Source organism: Delphinus delphis, chromosome 19, assembly GCF_949987515.2.
Source record: "Delphinus delphis chromosome 19, mDelDel1.2, whole genome shotgun sequence".
NCBI classification, from domain to species: domain Eukaryota; kingdom Metazoa; phylum Chordata; class Mammalia; order Artiodactyla; family Delphinidae; genus Delphinus; species Delphinus delphis.
In genome coordinates, this window is record NC_082701.1 from 8,077,420 (window position 1) to 8,082,465 (window position 5,046).

At 51.6% G+C, this 5,046-nt stretch overlaps 1 long non-coding RNA gene across 1 annotated transcript; it reads right to left on the reverse strand.

The window, feature by feature from the left end:
- Positions 1 to 714: 714 nt before the first annotated feature.
- On the reverse strand, positions 715 to 4,672 carry LOC132414493 (uncharacterized). Its single transcript, XR_009516963.1, has 3 exons — positions 4,027 to 4,672; positions 2,509 to 2,565; positions 715 to 1,012 (listed from the first exon to the last, which is right to left on the reverse strand). It is a non-coding gene; the product is annotated as an uncharacterized lncRNA (long non-coding RNA).
- Between the last annotated feature and the right edge of the window lie 374 nt (positions 4,673 to 5,046).

Sequence of the window (5,046 nt, forward strand, 5' to 3'; positions counted from 1 at the left end):
GCTGCACGCGGGCTTTTCTCTAGTTGCAGCGAGTGGGGGCTACTCTTCATTGCGATGCACGGGCTTCTCATGGTGGTGGCTTCTCTTGTTGCAGAGCACAGGCTCTAGGCACGCAGGCTTCAGTAGTTGTGGCACGCAGGCTCAGTAGTTGTGGCTCACGGGCTCTAGGGTGCAGGCTCAGTAGTTGTGGCACGTGGGCTTAGTTCCTCCGTGGCATGTGGGATCTTCCCGGACCAGGGCTCGAACCCATGTCTCCTGCACTGGCAGGCGGATTCTTAACCACTGCGCCACCAAGGAAGCCCTTTCTTTCTTTTTTTTTTTAAACGCTCCTGTTTTTTTCCTACTAATTTCTTCTTTTTTCTTCATCTGTTTTTTTTTTTAATGTTTACAACACTGAGCCATCTGCATATTTTCCTGGATGGATACCCAATTGTCCCAATATCATTTTTTTCAATAATTACTCAACCACTGGTTTGAAATGCCACCTATATCATAAATAACTCCCCATAGATATTTGGGGTATATTCTATTCAAATGAACTGCTTTTACCTAGGTCAGCATCAGTACCAAACCAGCTAAGGTAATGTAGCTTTATGACTTAATTATATTTAATTTAATTTTTGGTGGGCATACCCTTCCTTCTTGGCCTTTTTTTTTTAATCAATAAAAACTTCTTAGATATTCTAATTTTGTTTATTTTTTTCAGGTGAGCTTTAACATTATTTTCACAACTGCAAATTGAATGTCCCCAGAGTAAACTGGTTTGAATGAAGGTCCTCAAAAAGGCTGGAACATCACTTGGGGATCCATGCCTGCTTGAGGGACTGAGGCAAAGTGAGCTTGGAAAGGGAGGGCTGGAAGGCTGGACCACAGTCCTTCCAGCGGAGCCTGTTCAGCGGCCACGCCAAGAAGAAGGACCTCACAGGCAAGAGCTGGAGCGAGGAGTGACCAGGACACGGGAGCCTTGCCAAAGGCAGATCAAAGGCAGGCATGAAGCAATCGTTCTTCACAGCTGAGTGACAAAAGTGAGAGGAAAGCCAGGTGACAGGAAGACCCTGGGCCAGCCTTCTAAAGGGCTGTCTCCAGCACCCAGCCTTGGCCTGACACAGAGAAGACGCCCAACCAATCTGTGAGGAACAAATAAGTGTGTGACAGCTAAATCCAGGAGGACAAGGGAGGAGCAGGGGCCTGGAGGGAGGACCAAAAGGGTGAGAGAAACTGGCGGGTATGTGTTCCAGAACGGGCAAGCAGGGGAAGGAGGGCAGGTGTACTTTTTTGAGGCAACCGTGAGACTATCTGCCCTGAGAATTACAGCCACACACTCAGGAGGAGTAGAAACACCCCACAGAGATGTGGCTGAAGAGAATCACTGACCCTTCCTGCCCCAGCCTCCCACCCTCACTTGCCCCCTTACCCAGGGGAGGTGCCAGGAGAGGTCTGTGGAGCAGGTGGGGGTCTGGCTTTGGACACGTGTTCCCATAGGAGTGTGTTCCACGTGGTGGCTGACCCCTGTGGCAATCACAGCCAGGGCGATAATGGCACAGAGAGGGGGAGTGAGAACCAGGTGTGAGGTCAGATGGGGCTCATCTGCTCCCAGCCCTGCCACCCATGAGCCATGTGACGTCAGCCAAGGGAGCGTCCCTCTGAATAACATTTCACGGGAATTAAGTGACACAGCAAATATAAAGGGCCCGGCACACAGCAGGTGCTCAAGGGATGTTAACCAGTGCCCACCCCAGACCTTCCTTGGCTGGACCTTTCCAGCTATAGCTCGAGTATATTAGGAAGTAAATTGATTTCTGCGTAGAAATTTTTTTTTGGCTGTGCTGCGCAACTTATGGGATCTTAGTTCCCCGACCAGGGATTGAACCTGTGCCCCCTGCAGTGGAAGCGTAGAGCCCTAACCACCGAACTGCCAGGGAATTCCCCTAGAAATGTGTTCTGAGATCCAAATTGTTGATTTATCTAGCACCTTTGGAACCTCACCAACTCCTGCTGTCTGCCCCCCAAACAGTCCTGAGTCACCGATAGCATCCTGAGTGGCCTGGTCCTGGTCCCATCCACTAAGGTCATTCTTAAAGATCAAGGATGCACCCCAATGTTCACTGCAGCTCTATTTACAATAGCCAAGACATGGAAGTAACCTAAATGTTCATCGATAGATAAATGGATAAAGAAGATGTGGTATACATCTATTCTACACACAATAGAATATTACTCAGCCATAAAAAAGAATGAAATAATGCCACTGCAGCAACATGGATGGACCTGGAGATTATCATACTAAGTGGAGTCAGAGAGAGAAAGACCAATGCCACATGATATCAGGTATATGTGGAATCTAAAATATGATACAAATGAACTTATTTACAAAACAGAAACAGACTCACAGACATAGAAAACAAACTTACGGTTGCCAAAGGGGAAAGGGGGGAGGGATAAATTAGCAGTTTGGGATGAACATATACACAATACTATACATAAAATAGATAACCAACAAGGACTTACTGTATAGCACAGGGAACTCTACTCAATATCTTGTAATAACCCATAAGGGAAAAGAATCTGAAAAAGAAAAAAATATATATATATCTGAATCACTTTGCTGTACACCTGAAACGAACACAACATTGTAAATCAACTATACTTCAGTTAAAGGAAAAAAGACGTAGTGAGAGCCAAATGCTGATGGATTGTTTAAAGAGCGGAGGCCACAAGGCACTGGCTGAGGGGAACACACGAGTGACACTGACCACATTTTACAGACCAGGAAGTAAGCCTGAGGTATGCGCGCTACCATGTGCCGGCACGATGCTGAGCCTTTAAAATGGTCACCTCCCAGAATCCTCACAACCACCTGTGTGTCCTGCAGGGGCGGGGGGGGAGGTGAGTATTTTTGTTTTATGGGAGCGGGAACCAAGGTGCACAGAAGTGTCTGGAAGGTGCCAGAGCCAGGAAGCAGATGCTCCATTTTTATCCTTCATCATGTGGCAGGCTGGCTCACACAGGTACATCAGAATGACCCTCCTGGGACCAGCTGGAACACTCTAGGCCCACAGCCACCAGCCCACCTGGGGAGACCCTGAAGGACTCAGCCTTTCGGGTCCCAAAGAGAGAGTGTGGGTCAAGGAGGCACCCAGCTACTTCCCTGCTGCTGGAGTCTGCGTGTCACAGCCCTGCCGCTGTCCCTGGGCCTAGTGAGCCTTTGCCTCCAGGACATCAGGGATCCTGGTCGCCAGGCAAGAGGCTCTCCACTGTCTGGATTTGGAGGGGGACCGACACTTGAGGGAAAATTTCCCATTCGCTTTTTAAACTCTTTTAAAACTCTCATCAGTGGGGCTTGGAGGACGGCAGGGATGTGCTTCTGATCCCAGGGTTAAGGCCTGGCAGGAGGCCGGCTGGGGAGGCCCAGTCCACCAAGGCCTGATGATTCCTCGTGGCTACTGCTCCCTCCCTGTCCCTTTACTCCTGGCTCGATTCCCCCACCTCTGCCCCTGTCCTAAAACACACGTTTCCCTCCATTTCAAACTGCAGACTTCCCAGCACATCCCTGTGCTAACTCTATGGAAAAATGGGTGAAGAATTTTGAGACTTTTCTGAACTTATTTACAAAACAGAAACAGACTCACTGACGAACTTATGGTTACCAAAGGGGAAATGTGGGGCGGGGAGGGATAAATTAGGAGTTTGGGATTAACAAACACACACTACTGTACATAAAGTAGATAATCAACAAGGACCTCCTGTAGAGCACAGGGCACTCTACTCAATATTCTGTAATAAGCTACATGGGAAAAGGATTTGAAAAAGAATGGATATATGTATATGTATAAAGGAGTCACTCTGTTGTACACCTGAAACTAACACAACATTGTAAATCAAATATACTCTAATATCAAATAAAATTTTAAAAATTAAAAAAAAAGAAAGCAAAACAAAAATTAAAAAAAAAAAACAAAAACTGAGACTTTACTCTTCCTTCTACCTCAGCTAGCAGCAACATCCGCCTCTCCCCGGCCTGCTTACCTTCAGTCTCAAGGTCCCTTTTTCTGGAGGCCGCTTTCCACTTTCCAGAACCCGGAGAGTGGGTTTTGAGGATGTGACTGTGCCGCTGGGGGGCGCGCGGCTCCCGCTAACCCAAAACCTGAACCCCAGACCTGGGCGGGTAGGGGGTGGGGGCTGGGGGGTGGCGAGTGGCCGGTCCCCTCCCAGGCCGGAGGCCAGGCCGGGACAAGTGGGCCGCGAGGGGGCGCCCGACGCCCACCGGTACCTTTCTACTGCGCCCCTCCCCACCACCACCGAGAATGTCCGGGGGTGCAAGGAAATGAGGAGAGAGGTCTAAAGGCAGGTGGATGGATGGAAACAGAAAAGGCGGGAGCAAATGGGGCCCTGAAAAGGAGAGGAACGTGGAAAGCAAATAAATGAGGACAAAACTCGAGAGGACACGGAGAAGGGAACCTGCGGGAAGAGGGGCACTAACAGGGTGGCTGGGGCCGACGTTCGGGGCCTTTCTGCGGGGCTCCCCTCCCCCCATTTCCCAAACGGGCCCCGGAAGGGGCGGTCCGGGCCGGCGGGCAGCGGTGACGCCAGGCGCTGGCACCCACCGCACTCCGGCCCCGAAACTCCTGGTAACCGAGGACGCCGGCGGCCGGGCTGCGGTTCTCGGGTAGCCGGGCGGCCCGCGCGCCCCCGCCGGTCCGGGCGCGCTCCCGCAGCCCCGCACACGCGGGCGGCCTGCGCGCCCCCGCACCCTGCAGCCCCGGGCGCACTCGCGTCCCCGCAGCCCCGTTCCCGGAAGGCCCCTCTCTCTGGGTGTCGCGTGCCCGGAACGTGACTCAGCGCTTTTTCTGCGCCTAGAGCGCCCTGACCCGCCTGGCCTTGGGCTTGGGGGAGTGGAGACCCCAGCCTCAGGGATGGACCCACCCGCATCCTCCCTCTGCCTGCCGGCAGGGGCCTAAAAGCTCCCTTACATAGGCCCTCCTGCCAGGCAGGTGAATCTTTGTGGGGAGGGGCAGGTTCAATCGTTTTTTTCATTAACCCCAGGGG